General features: G+C 38.1%; 1 long non-coding RNA gene across 1 annotated transcript in view; it reads right to left on the bottom strand.

Annotated features, from left to right (window-relative positions):
- LOC117073031 overlaps positions 1-2,285 on the bottom strand; it is a 36,365-nt gene extending 34,080 nt beyond the window's left edge. Inside the window, exon 1 of the long non-coding RNA XR_004433069.1 lies at positions 2,140-2,285. This is a non-coding gene — a long non-coding RNA (uncharacterized LOC117073031). The remainder of the gene's footprint in view (positions 1-2,139) is intronic.
- Between the last annotated feature and the right edge of the window lie 13,054 nt (positions 2,286-15,339).

The following is a 15,339-nucleotide window of genomic DNA, read 5'->3' as shown; positions in this document are numbered from 1 at the left end:
TTCCTTACCCTTTGGCATTTAGATCTCTCACTGTCAAAAATAAAATGTAATAAAAATAAAAAATAATTTTAAACAGTAGGAAAAGAGAAATAATGAATCATCAGCTGGGGATGGAAAAGCTGAGTTGTTTATCCTGCTGAAGCCGCTGTACTTTTTATTTTTCTTGAATAGTTAGGTGGGGACAGCAGACTGAAAGACTATTGTGAGTCAATATTCTAGGCTCTATTTTTATTTCCGTGTTCTTGCATCTAGGTAAATTTTCCCATCAACCAAATACTGAGATTCTGAGTGTATTGTTGAGTGAATGTTTATATAGGCTTAAGATTCTTGGATTAAAGGTGCTATTTTAAAAAGAATATTATTGTTATTACTCACGAAAAATAGTTTTAGTGCTGATTTTGGCAGGGACTGGCAACCTTCATATTGGCTAGCAAAAAAAAAACTCAACGCATTCATCAATTCATTTTTCTGCACAAGAAACTAATGACATAAGAGTTATTAGGCTTGGAATTAAGAATACTTCCATTAGAAACTAATAATCCAGTATGAACAATCTTTCTCATGAAAAAATGCAAATAATTTATCTACGCGATTAAGTTTTGGGTAAAATACTGGGCACAAGCAGACACTTAATAGACTTGTTGATTGACTCTTCTAATACCTGAACTAATTCTATCCTTTATCCAACCCACCTGAAGCAGAGTAGATTATCCAGGAAGGGTCTTTATAAATAATTTTTATTTCTGTGTTCTGAGAGTCACATTTCCTTAGAGAGAAATTCACAGAAAATGGCCATGTATAAGCAAACTACATTTTTCAAAGCATTTTCAGAGATGAAGGTGTGAGGGTGGGTTATCAAGGATAAAGTTAGAATTTCTGTCACCCACATTTTCAATTAGGATGCCTTCAGCTGCAGTTAACAGAAAACCTCTATTAAACAGGTTAAAATAATTAATTATTTCCCAAAGACACAGTTTCTCAGGGCTCTGTCTCTACCTCTCCAACACCCACTTTGGCTCTACAATGCTTTCTGGCCGGGTTCATTCTCAGGCAGACATCAGGATGGCTGCAGCAGTTCTGGGCATCACATCCAGACATAACTGTCTAGAGAAAGAAAAGGGGCCATGTCTTCCTTGTTAACTTTTTAGGAGCAAGGAAATCTTTCCCATAATTCCCAACCCCACCTAGCAGACCTTCCTTCATGGATCATTGGTTACAATCAGATCATATGCTTTTCCTAAACCAGGCACTGGCAGGGTGAACAGGTTTAGCAGGATTGGTAGACTAATTGGATAAGGAAGAAATTATGTTGGGAGACCTCCATCATGATACCTTCACCTGGGGAGTATTTAGTTCAAATTTCCATAACATAAATCCCCTTAAGTACAAATTCCATAATGTGTAAGTCCAGGGTATACTTTGAGTAGAGTCTTGAAGTTGCTAATTTAAAAGAAAATAACAACCTAACCACTAAAAGCATCTGGCATTAAGAGTTTCTCTTCATAGAATCTGTGTTTTATGGATTCCAAATAATGAGCTAAAGGACAAAACAGGGAACTGCAGAGTTCATAGCTTTAAATATCTTCACTACAGGTTCTGAGACTTCACATTCAAAGTCACCTATCAAATACCCAGGCAAAGATGATAGAAAGGACAGGGCAAAATGATTACCGCCACTTCAACTAAGGCCTTCAACTGCTCTATACCAAAAGCATCTTTACCAGTCAACTTAATTAGACTGGAGATATGAAAAGGGCACTGGATAGGGAGCTGGGAAATACTCAGCTTTGCTATATGCAGATGTGGTCTCTCATGACCAAGGAACTTTTCTCTGTGTGATCTTATGCTTAGGTAACAGGACGGTCTGTGCTGAGGTCCCTAATGCCTTTTTTAAAAACTCTAAGAAAATATGATATTGGTGTTCTTTAATTTCTGCTCTGTCTCCTTAGAAAGAGTTGCTAATATAGAGAAAAATTGCTTCACGACAAATAGCCCAAGAGAGAGCAAACCTAGCTAAACAGTACTGGGTCTAATTGACTCTGGAATAATTGAGTACAACCTCTCTGAGCGACCTCAGGACCAAAAGCATGGCTTATTTATAAAGTCCAGAAAAAAACACAGTGCCTGGATCTCAAATACCTTTAGCAGTTGTGCAGAATTTTTCTCGGAGCCACTTCACCAGCTGGAGACCTCCGTGGCCAGTGATGCCCCTACCTGTGCCTGGCTCAGCCCCGGACTCACCACAGGAGGTACCCTCTCCACCCAGCCCAGTGAACTGCACTTGGCTTGTGCTCCTGCCCAGATCCCAGACTCGTCACGGGATCCACTCGCCACGGGATCTATGCTCAGCCCTCAGCTGGGCTGGGCATGCCACAACCTGCTTTTGCCTTGGGTGCGGCGTCTGGACCAGGGGAAAGCTGTGGCTCCCGAACAGGGATGCCAGCAACCCTGAAGCCCAGAGGGGTGTTTTACAGTGTGCTAACAGCTCTTTTAGTCCCGTTGCCCTGTTCTGGCCCATGGCTCTGGGGCTGGCCTAGCCCCGCCACGGCTTTCTGTGATGTGGGGTGGCTTCCCGCATCTGGCAGAGAGTGGAGGGCTACAGTGTTACAGCCTTTCTCGTACTCAATTATGGCAGGTCCCGAGTTCTTGTTTCACAACCAAGAATAATGAGGTTACACTGACAACCGAAGGTGAGGAGAGTTTTACTGATCAGCAGAGAGGGGATCCCAGATCTCCGAAGTTGGGTGGTCTCGTCCCACCTAAAGGCGGGCAGTCCCAGAGTGTGGATGAATCCGGGGTTTTAGGGGCTCAGAATAAGGGAGTACATGCTGATTGATTTGTGAGTATGCATAAAAGTCTAAAACAAAGGCACCACCCAAAGATGGGTATGATAGTGTAAAAACCCAACTAGGGAAGGGTAGGTATATATGTAAAATAGGAGAAGGGCAGAGATCTATCAGCGGAAAGCGTGTCAAACAGGAAGAGAGGTTCTGAATCTAGTCCATGGATTTATCAAGACTTATAACTTGGCTTTCAGGCTTTAAAGTGTCTTTGGTTTGAAGGTGAGGTTTCACCAGAAACCCGCCTCATCTGCCTAGAGATATGTCTGCCTCCTGCCCTTATCAGCAGTATTTATGTGGGAGACAAACAGGAGAAAAGGGAGTACGTAGGAAAACATAAATAGAAAATATAGAAAACACTACATCTTACAAGTCTCTCCAGTTTCTGAGACATTGCTATTTGCTCAGGTGATCTTCACCACAACTTAGTGATGTAGAAAAAAATATGCCGTGGCCCCTATATTACGGATTAAAAAAAATAAGAGGCAGAGAGCCCAGAAGAACGATATTAGCTGAGCCAAGAACAGAGTTGGATCTTTTCAATGAAGTAGTCTTTAGGGGATTCCACATATTTTTTAAACCATGATTCTCATATTTGTAAGATAAATTTACAATCTAGTAGCTGTTCAACAACTGACTTCTAATAAAGTTTTGATTGGTGGTGTTTTCATATATTCATTCAATAAATATTATTGATAGCTGCCATGTGCTACATATGCTTAATGATGTCTCCATATTGAAGTATGTTTATTCCTATCTTCTGAATAGTCCCTCTGGGTTGAAAAACCTCCTGGTTAGCTGAGATATTTTGTCCTTGAGTTTAAGTCTCTTTTTTGTATTTATTAAAAGAGAAAATAGAATGACTGAAGAGCTAAGAGAAAGGCTTTTGCCCCATTCCATATTTAATGCCTTCTTGGCTAAGCACAAAGTGAAACTTTTCCTAAAACTACCTGCACAGTCAGAAACAGGAGCAGTTTATGTTACTTCAAGGTCTTTCAAAATTGCTGCACCTACTTAGCTATAAAGTTTCTGGGGCAGATTAACACTGCTTTTCCCAGTTAACTTAAGCACCATTATTCCTAATCTTTTAAACTGTAGTCATTTTGGCTAAGTAAACTCATCAATTTGTTCCATTATTATGAATCCATGATCATGCCAGGCACTTAAGTAGCAAAGGAAATTTCAGAATGATGATTTAACTCCCCCTGGTCCAAGAAAAAAAATGCCCTGGTAAAGGATGGAAACAAGTCCTGGCAGGTAACAGTAAAACCAATGTTTTCTCTACAGACCGTGATGATACTTGTAATTACTGTCACCTAAATCAAAATGATTAAAGTAAAATCATGTCCTTCCAGATGCTCATCATACACTTCCGCACAGTAAATTAAAGTCACCATTAAACATCTGCAATGGCTATAATTTGAACCACAGCTGCAAGAAAAGTCACTCAATTGTGAATTTGTTAGACCATATATTATTGCACCAAGTGTAGGCTTTCCTTCCAAAGACCAGTATTGCCCCCACTGGAATAATTTTTTAAAGAATGACATTGGCTGTGCTCATAGCTACTCCATGACTAAGAGGTAGCATGTTAAACAGGAGAAAAAATGTCTACTTTGACACGTAACAGTTTTTAAAAATAGAACTAGTTGTATGTTTTATGTTCAACCTATTGAGTCTACTGTTTATCATAACCATTTCTCTTTCCTCCCCAACCCCAACATACACACCCCCTACATCAATAGTGTCAAGATATGAAGCGTGTCATAAAAGGCCGAGACGGGCGGATCACGAGGTCAGCAGATCGAGACCATCCTGGCTAACACTGTGAAACCCCGTCTCTACTAAAAAAAATACAAAAAACTAGCCGGGCGATGTGGCGGGCGCCTATAGTCCCAGCTACTTGGGAGGCTGAGGCAGGAGAATGGCGAGAACCCGGAAGGCGGAGCTTGCAGTGAGCTGAGATCCGGCCACTGCACTCCAGCCCGGGCGACAGAGCGAGACTCCGCCTCAAAAAAAAAAAAAAAAAAAAAAATTTTAAGATCCTAAAACCATTATTTAAACTACAGTGTTCATTTCTCCCCACAAATTGAGTTATTTGTCAAGTAAACAGATTTGCTTTACTATGACCTGGTTTCCTTCTAGTGTCCAAACCTCTTTTCCAATGGAGAAATAGACAAGTGGGGGTAAAATAACCAAAGAATAAGAGAAACAGAAAAGCTATATAATTCACAAAGAGGATAATCACTCTTTCAATTACCACATCGGATTGCACTTTTGAATAGCTTTGAAATGTTAAAAGAAACTCATGAGTCTTCCTGGTGATTCACTGAGAACTAGCACAGAAGATTCTTCTATAACTTCATCAATCATTTCAAGAGCCTAGAAATTAAAGAAAATTGTCTCTTGGATAGGCCATCAAGAAAGAAACAGCTCCCTAACTAGTTAGATCTATTATGTAAAAATGAAAATTTGTACAAGTACAATTCAAAGTGGATTTAAAATTTTTGAAATTCAAGTATATTTTGATTACTTTTTGATCTTAGAAGGCAGTTTCCAGAAGGTGGATAATATATCTCTTATATCCATCTAGTCCAGGATAATAGTGGGGAAAGCTGGAACTGGTTATTCAACACTTATTCTTCATAGAAAATGACTCTTCATCTAATACTTTGGCAAAATGTTTTCTTTTCTGGGTAAATGATGAAGAGTAGAGCTGCTCAGTTACATGGGAAATTCATATTTGACTACAGTCATAGGCCACCACACGATGTTTTGGTCATTAATGAAATGCATATAGGATGGTGGTCCCATAAGTTTACATGGGAGCTGAAAATTTCCTATTGCCCCATGATGTCTTGATGATCCTGACCCTATGTAGGCCTAGGCTAATATGTGTGTTTGTGTCTTAGTTTGTAATAAAAAAGCTTTAAAAGTGAAAAAGAAACATTTTAAAAATGGAATAAGGATATAAAGAAAGAAAATATTTTTGTATAGCTGTACAACGTAGTTTGTGTTTTAAGCTAAGTGTTATTGCAAAAGAGTCTAAAAGTTAAAAAAATTAAAAAGTTTATAAAGTAAAAATGTTACAGTGAGCTAAGGTTAATATGCTATTGAAGAAATAACTTCTTTTTTTGTTGTTGTTTGTTTGTTTGTTTTGAGACAGGGTCTTGCTCTTTCACCCAGGCTGGAGTGCAGTGTCATGATCATAGCTCACTGCTATGATCAAGCTCAAACTCCTGGACTTGCAGGATCTTTTCACCTCAGTCTCTCCAGTATCTGGCACTACAGGCAAGCGCCAACCACGCCTGTCTAATTCTTTTATTTTTAGTAGACATGAGGTCTCATTATGTTGTTCAGGCTGGTCTCAAATTCCTGGCCTTTAGCAACCCTCCTGCTTTGGCCTCCCAAAGTGCTGAGATAACAGGCATGAGTCACCATGCTGGGCCCGAAATTTAAAAAAAAAAGATGTAATGCAGGCTAAGTGTACAGTATTTATAAAGTCTCTGTAGCGTACAGTGAAGTCCTAGGCCTTCATATTTATTCACCAGTCACTCACTGACTTACCCAGAGCAACTGCCCAGTCCTGCAAGCTCTGTTCATGGTAAGTGCCCTATACAGGTACACCATCTTTAAAACTTTATACTTGCAGTTTTACTGTACTTTTTCTATGTTTAGGTGTACCATTTAGCCTAGGTGGGTAGTAGGTTATATCATCTAGGTGTGTACATACATACACTCTATGATGTTCTCACAATAAGGAAACCACCTGATGATATATTTCTCAGAATGTATTCCCATTAAGTGACATATAACTGTATATTTAAAATTGTCACACTATTTTCAAAAGTGGTTTTACACACTCCCAATAGAATCTAGGAGACTTCCACCTGTTACATATTGTTACTAGCACTTAGAATTGTCAATCTTTTTAATTTTAGCTATTATGGTGGGTATGAACTGGTATGATTTTTGGTTGTAATTTACACTTAGAGGAATGGCTAACAATACTGAGCAACATTTTGTATGCTTATTGGAATTCTGAAAGAGTTGATGTAAAATTGGTGTTATATATTCTGGCTGGGAATTTTGGATGTAGCAGAGCAGCTCCCTTGCCATCGTCTATTGTAAGTCAGCCCTACTTGACACAAGGGTTTGTGAAAAGGGTCCTGACTGTTAGAAGGAAAACTAAGAAACAGAAAGAACACCCACACCAAAACCCCATCAGTACATCAACATCATCAAAGACCAAAGGCAGATAAAACCACAAAGATGGGGGGAAAGCAGTGCAGAAAAGCTGGAAACTCAAAAATCAGAGCGCATCTGCCCCTCCAAAGGAACACAGCTCATCACCAGCAACATATCAAGACTGGACAGAGAATGACTTTGACGAGTTGAGAGAAGAAGGCTTCAGTCCATCAAACTTCTCAGAGCTAAACGAGGAATTACGTACCCAGTGTAAAGAAACTAAAAATCTTGAAAAAAGAATGGAAGAATGGATACCTAGAATAATCAATGCAGAGAAGGCCATAAACGAACTGACAGAGATAAAAACCATGACACGAGAAATATGTGACAAATGCACAAGCTTCAGTAACTGACTCGATCAACTGGAAGAAAGAGTATCAGCGATTGAAGATCAAATGAATGAAATGAAGCAAGAAGAAAAGTCTAGAGAAAAAAGAGGAAAAAGAAATGAACAAAGCCTCCAAGAAATATGGGACTATGTGAAAAGACCAAATCTATGTCTGATTGGTGTGCCTGAAAGTGACGGGGAAAATGGAACCAAGTTGGAAAACACTCTGCAGAATATCATCCAGGAGAACTTCCCCAACCTAGTAAGGCAGGCCAACATTCAAATTCAGGAAATACAGAGAATGCCACAAAGATACTCCTTGAGAAGAGCAACTCCAAGACATGTAATTGTCAGATTCACCAAAGTTGAAATGAAGGAAAAAATGTTAAGGGCAGCCAGAGAGAAAGGTTGGGTTACACACAAAGGGAAGCCCATCAGACTAAGAGCAGATCTCTTGGCAGAAACTCTTCAAGCCAGAAGAGAGTGGGGGCCAATATTCAACATTCTTAAAGAAAAGAATTTTCAACCCAGAATTTCATATCCAGCCAAATTAAGTTTCATAAATGAAGGAGAAATAAAATCCTTTATAGAAGAGCAAATGCTTAGAGATTTTGTCACCACCAGGCCTGCCCTACAAGAAATCCTGAAGGAAGCACTAAACATGGAAAGGAACAGCAGGTACCAGCCATTGCAAAAACATGTCAAAATGTAGAGTCCATCAATGCTAGGAAGAAACTGCATCAACTAGTGAGCAAAATAACCAGCTAATATCATAATGACAGGATCAAGTTCACACATAACAATATTAACCTTAAATGTAAATGGACTAAATGGTCCAATTAAAAGACACAGACTGGCAAATTGGATAAAGAGTCAAGACCCATCAGTTTGCTGTATTCAGGAGACCCATCTCACATGCAGAGACACACATAGGCTCAAAATAAAGGGATGGAGGAAGGTCTACCAAGCAAATGGACAACAACAAAAAAAGCAGGGGTTGCAATCCTAGTCTCTGATAAAACAGACTTTAAACCATCAAAGATCAAAAGAGACAAAGAAGGCCATTACATAATGGTAAAGGGATCAATTCAACAGGAAGAGCTAACTATCCTAAATATATATGCACCCAATACAGGAGCACCCAGATTCATAACGCAAGTCCTTAGAGACTTACAAAGAGACTTAGACTCCCATACAATAATAATGGGAGACTTTAACACCCCACTGTCAACATTAGACAGATCAATGAGACAGAAAGTTAACAAGGACATCCAGGAATTGAACTCATCTCTGCACCAAGTGGACTAATAGACATCTACAGAACTCTCCACCCCAAATCAACAGAATATACATTCTTCTCAGTACCACATCTCACTTATTCCAAAATTGACCATGTAATTGGAAGTAAAGCATTCCTTAGCAAATGTAAAAGAACAGAAATTATAACAAACTGTCTCTCAGACCACAGTGCAATCAAACTGGAACTCAGGACTAAGAAACTCAATCAAAACCACTCAACTACATGGAAACTGAACAACCTGCTCCTGAATGACTACTGGGTACATCACGAAATGAAGGCAGAAATAAAGATGTTCTTTGAAACCAATGAGAACAAAGATACAACATACCAGAATCTCTGGGACACATTTAAAGCAGTGTGTAGGGGGAAATTTATAGCACTAAATGCACACAAGAGAAAGCAGGAAAGATCTAAAATTGACACCCTAACATCACAATTAAAAGAACTGGAGAAGCAAGAGCAAACACATTCAGAAGCTAGCAGAAGGCAAGAAATGATGAAGATCAGAGCAGAACTGAAGGAGATAGAGACACAAAAAACCCTCCAAAAAATCAATGAATCCAGGAGCTGGTTTTTTGAAAAATCAACAAAACTGATAGACCACTAGCAAGACTAACAAAGAAGAAAAGAGAGAAGAATCAAATAGATGCAATAAAAAATGATAAAGAGGATATCACCACTGAGCCCACAGATATACAAACTACTATCAGAGAATACTATAAACATCTCTACGCAAATAAACTAGAAAACCTAGAAGAAATGGATAACTTCCTGGACACTTACACTCTCCCAAGACTAAACCAGGAAGAAGTTGAATCCCCAAATAGAGCAATAGCAGGCTCTGAAATTGAGGCAATAATTAATAGCCTACCAACCAAAAAAAGTCCAGGACCAGATGGATTCACAGCCGAATTCTACCAGAGGTATAAGGAGGAGTTGGTACCAATCCTTCCGAAACTATTCCAATCAATAGAAAAAGAGAGAATCCTCCCTAACTCATTTTATGAGGCCAACATCATCCTGATACCAAAGCCTGACAGAGATACAACAACAAAAAAAAGAGAATTTTAGATCAATATCCCTGATGAACATTGATGCAAAAATCCTCAACAAAATATTGGCAAACTGAATCCAGCAGCACATCAAAAAGCTTATCCACCATGATCAAGAGGGCTTCATCCCTGGGATGCAAGGCTGCTTCAATATACGCAAAACAATAAACGTAATCCAGCATATAAACAGAACCAAAGACAAAAACCACATGATTATCTCAATAGATGCAGAAAAGGCCTTTGACAAAAGTCAACAGCCCTTCATGCTAAACACTCTCAATAAATTCGGTATTGATGGAACGTATCTCAAAATAATAAGAGCTATTTATGACAAACCCACAGCCAATATCATACTGAATGGGCAAAAACTGGAAGCATTCCCTTTGAAAACTGGCACAAGACAGGGATGCCCTCTCTCACACTCCTATTCAGTATAGTGTTGGAAGTTCTGGATAGGACAATCACGCAAGAGAAGGAAATCAAGGGTATTCAGTTAGGAAAAGAAGAAAAATTGTCCCTGTTTGCAGATGACATGATTGTATATTTAGAAAACCCCATCGTCTCAGCCCCAAATCTCCTTAAGCTGATAAGCAACTTCAGCAAAGTCTCAGGATACAAAATTAATGTGCAAAAATCCCAAGCATTCTTATACACCAGTAACAGACAAACAGAGAGCCAAATCAGGAATGAACTTCCATTCACAATTGCTTCAAAGACAATAAAATACCTAGGAATCCAGCTTACAAGGGATGTAAAGGACCTCTTCAAGGAGAACTACAAACCACTGCTCAGTGAAATCAAAGAGGACACAAACAAATGGAAGAACATACCATGCTCATGGATAGGAAGAATCAATTTCGTGAAAATGGCCATACTGCCCAAGGTGATTTATAGATTCAATGCCATCCCCATCAAGCTACCAATGACTTTCTTCACAGAATTGGAAAAAACGGCTTTAAAGTTCATATAGAACCAAAAAAGAGCCTGCATTGCCAAGACAATGCTAAGTCAAAAGGACAAAGCTGGAGGCGTCACGCTAACTGACTTCAAACTATACTACAAGGCTACAGTAACCAAAACAGCATGGTACTGGTACCAAAACAGAGATATAGACCAATGGAACAGAACAGAGTCCTCAGAAATAATACCACACATCTACAGCCATCTGATCTTTGACAAACCTGAGAGAAACAAGAAATGGGGAAAGGATTCCCTATTCAATAAATAGTGCTGGGAAAATTGGCTAGCCATAAGTAGAAAGCTGAAACTGGATCCTTCCTTACCCCTTATACGAAGATTAATTCAAGATGGATTAGAGACTTAAATGTTAGACCTAATACCATAAAAACCCTAGAAGAAAATCTAGGGAGTACCATTCAGGACATAGGCATGGGCAAGGACTTCATGTCTAAAACACCAAAAGCAACGGCAGCAAAAGCCAAAATTGACAAATGGGATCTAATTAAACTAAAGAGCTTCTGCACAGCAAAAGAAACTACCATCAGAGTGAATAGGCAACCTACAGAATGGGAGAAAATTTTTGCAATCTACTCATCTGACAAAGGGCTAATATCCAGAATCTACAAAGAACTCAAACAAATATACAAGAAAAAAAAAAAAACAACCCCATCAAAAAGTTGGGAAAGGATATGAACAGACATTTCTCAAAAGAAGACATTCATACAGCCAACAGACACATGAAAAAATGCTCATCATCACTGGCCATCAGAGAAATGCAAATCAAAACCACAATGAGATACCATCTCACACCAGTTAGAATGGCAATCATTAAGAAGTCAGGAAACAACAGGTGTTGGAGAGGATGTGGAGAAATAGGAACACTTTTACACTGTTGGTGGGATTGTAAACTAGTTCAACCATTATGGAAAACAGTATGGCAATTCCTCAAGGATCTAGAACTAAATGTACCATATGACCCAGCCATCCCACTACTGGTTATATACCCAAAGGATTATAAATTATTCTACTACAAAGACATATGCACACGTATGTTTATTGCGGCACTATTCACAATAGCAAAGACTTGGAATCAACCCAAATGTCCATCTGTGACAGACTGGATTAAGAAAATGTGGCACTTAAACACCATGGAATACTATGCAGCCATAAAAAAGGATGAGTTTGCGTCCTTTGTAGGGACATGGATGCAGCTGGAGACCATCATTCTTAGCAAACTATCACAAGAAGAGAAAACCAAACACCGCATGTTCTCACTCATAGGTGGGAACTGAACAATGAGATCACTTGGACTCAGGAAGGGGAACACCACACACTGGGGCCTATCATGGGGAGGGGGGAGGAGGGAGGGATTGCATTGGGGAGTTATACATGATGTAAATGATGAATTGATGGGTGCTGACGAGTTGATGGGTGCAGCACACCAACATGGCATAAGTATACATATGTAACAAACCTGCACGTTATGCACATGTACCCTAGAACTTAAAGTATAATTAAAAAAAGAAAAACAAAAAACAAAAACAAAACAAAACAAAACAAAAAAGAACATAAACATCATAAAAAAAAAAAAAAAAGAAAACCCCATCATCTCAGCCCAAAATCTCCTTAAGCTGATAAGCAACTTCAGCAAAGTCTCAGGATACAAAATTGATGTGCAAAAATCACATGCATTCTTATACACCAGTAACAGACAAACAGAGAGCCAAATCATGAATGAACTCCCATTCACAATAGCTCCAAAGAGAATAAAATACCTAGGAATCCAACTTACAAGGGATGTAAAGGGCTTCTTCAAGGAGAACTACAAACCACTGCTCAGTGAAATAAAAGAGGACACAAACAAATGGAAGAACATACCATGCTCATGGATAGGAAGAATCAATATTGTGAAAATGGCCATACTCCAACGTAATTTATAGATTCAATGTCATCCCAATTAAGCTACTAATGACTTTCTTCACAGAATTGGAAAAAACTGCTTTAAAGTTCATATGGAACCAAAAAAGAGCCCGCATTGCCAAGACAATCCTAAGTCAAAAGAACAAAGATGGAGGCATCATGCTACCTGACTTCAAACTATACTACAAGGCTACAGTAAGCAAAACAGCATGGTACTGGTACCAAAACAGAGATATAGACCAATGGAACAGAACAGAGCCCTCAGAAATAATACCACACATCTACAGTCATCTGATCTTTGACAAACCTGACAAAAACAAGAAATGGGGAAAGGATTCCCTATGTAAAAAATGGTGCTGGGAAAATTGGTTAGCCATAAGTAGAAAGCTGAAACTGGATCCTTTCCTTACTCCTTATATGAAAATTAATTCAAGGTGGATTAGAGACTTAAATGTTAGACCTAATACCATAAAAGCCCTAGAAAAAAATCCTAGGTAATACCATTCAGGTCGTAGCCATGGGCAAGGACTTCACGTCTAAAACACCAAAAGCAATGGCAACAAAAGCCAAAATTGACAAATAGGATCTAATTAAACTAAAGAGTTTCTGCACAGCAAAAGAAACACCATCAGAGTGAATAGGCAACCTACAGAATGGGAGAAAATTTTTGCGATCTACTCATCTGACAAAGGGCTAATAACCAGAACCTACAAAGAACTCAATCAAATTTACAAGATAAAAACAAACAATCCCATCAAAAAGTGGGCAAAGGATATGAACAGACACTTCTCAAAAGAAGACATTCATACAGCCAACAGACACATGAAAAAATGCTTATCATCACTTGCCATCAAAGAAATGCTAATGAAAACCACAATGAGATAGCATCTCACACCAGTTACAATGGCAATCATTAAAAAATCAGGAAACAACAGGTGCTGGAGAGGATGTGGAGAAATAGGAACACTTTTACACTGTTGGTGGGACTGTAAACTCATTTAGCCATTGTGGAAAACAGTGTGGCGATTCCTCAAGGTTCTAGAACTAGAAATACCATTTGACCCAGCCATCCCATTACTGGTGATATACCCAAAGGATTATAAGTCATGCTGCTATAAAGACACAGGCACACGTATGTTTATTGCAGCACTATTCACAATAGCAAAGACTTGGAATCAATCCAAATGTCCATCAATGACAGACTGGATTAAGAAAATGTGGCACATATACACCATGGAATACTATGCAGCCATATAAAAGGATGAGTTTGTGTCCTTTGTGGGGACATGGATGCAGCTGGAAACCATCATTCTCAGCAAACTATCGCAAGAACAGAAAACCAAATACCGCATGTTCTCACTCATAGTTCGGAATTGAACAATGAGATCACTTGGACACAGGAAGGGAATCATCACACACTGGGTCCTATTGTGGGGAGGGGGCAGGGGGGAAGGATAGCATTAGGAGATAAACCTAAAGTAAATGACGAGTTAATGGGTGCAGCACACCAACATGGCACATGTATACATATGTAACAAACCTGCACGTTGTGCACATGTACCCTAGAACTTAAAGTATTTTAAAAAATTGGTGTTATTGATAGAAATTTTATTATTAAAATACCAATGTTCAAAAATAAATTAGAAGGTTTTAAATTGTGAATTTTAATATATGCTTATAATTTTAATTATGAATTTAATTTATTCATAGATACAGGGCTATTTACATTTTTTATTTTTTGAGTCAAATGGGGTGAGATGTGTTTTTCAAGGTATTTCACTATTTTATGTTGGTGATATTTTCCTATTACTTTTCATTAGCATCTGTAGTATACTTCTCTTTCATTTCTGATATTGAAAATCTATGTTCCCTCTCTCTCTCGGGTGAGTCTGTTTTTCTATTTCCTTCTTTTTGCCCTTGTCATTATTATGTCCTCTTTATTATTTATTTTGCTCTCCTTTTTCTAGTTTTTAAAAGTTGAAATAGATTTTTTAAACTTTATTTTTTAGAATAAGCACAAAAGCAATACATTTATCAGTACTGCATTAAATATCTTACAGATTTTGATATTTTGTGTTTTCGTTATCTTTCACTTTCATTTTCTAATTTCCCTTTTCATTACTTCTTTAACCCATGGGTTACTGAAACGTGTGTAATTTTATTTCCATTTTTGTGACAACTTATCTATAGTTATTAATGTAATTTCTATCTAGTCAGAGAACATGCTTTGTTGAAATGTATTGAGAATTATTTTATGGCCCAGTATATCTTGGTGAATATTTCATGTGTATTATAAATTAATATATTTTTTCATTTATTTGGTATAGTGTTCTATAAAAGTTAATTAGGTAAATTTGCTTAATAGTTTGTTCAGGTCTTTCATGTCTGAATATTTTTGTCTACTTGTCTCTTCAATTACCAAGAGATTTGCGTTAGTCTCTAATTATGATTGCAAATGTGCTTATTTCTCTCCCTTGATTCCGTCAGTTTTTGTTTTATAAATTTTGAAGCTCTCATTCAGTGGAAGAATATTTAGGGGCATGAGGAAGTCATATCATTATAAAATGCCCTTTTTATCTCTTATAACATCCTAATACCTTTTCTCTTAAAGTCTGAAATTAATATTTTCATATGAATTTCCTTATGCTTACTATTTGCATAACACACATTTTTACCATTGTTTTACTTTAA

This window comes from Trachypithecus francoisi, unplaced genomic scaffold (assembly GCF_009764315.1).
Source record: "Trachypithecus francoisi isolate TF-2019V2 unplaced genomic scaffold, Tfra_2.0 Lachesis_group4, whole genome shotgun sequence".
Classification (NCBI taxonomy): Eukaryota; Metazoa; Chordata; class Mammalia; order Primates; family Cercopithecidae; genus Trachypithecus; species Trachypithecus francoisi.
This window is presented reverse-complemented; position numbering and strand designations above follow the sequence as displayed.